Consider the following 304-nt stretch of genomic DNA (forward strand, 5'->3'; position numbering starts at 1 on the left):
TGGGAAATGACACAGGCCAGAAACACCCCACACCACAAATGTCAATTACACCAACAGCCCATTTGGAGGAAGCTGTTGAGAATAGATAAATCCTGTTGTCCCAGCCTAGGCAAGAGAGCAAGGTGTTCTTCAAGAAAGTCATTTTTTTCTCACAGTCTCAATCTATTTTTCAGAAGGGGACATTTAACAGGCCAATGTACTTGAAAAACAAAGACACAATGGGATAATTCTTAAAAGGTTATCTCTGGGGCTTCCCTGGTGGCGCAGTGGTTGAGAGTCCGCCTGCCGATTCAGGGGACACGGG

Source organism: Lipotes vexillifer, unplaced genomic scaffold (genome assembly GCF_000442215.2).
Source record: "Lipotes vexillifer unplaced genomic scaffold, Lipotes_vexillifer_v1.1 scaffold863, whole genome shotgun sequence".
NCBI lineage: Eukaryota > Metazoa > Chordata > Mammalia > Artiodactyla > Lipotidae > Lipotes > Lipotes vexillifer.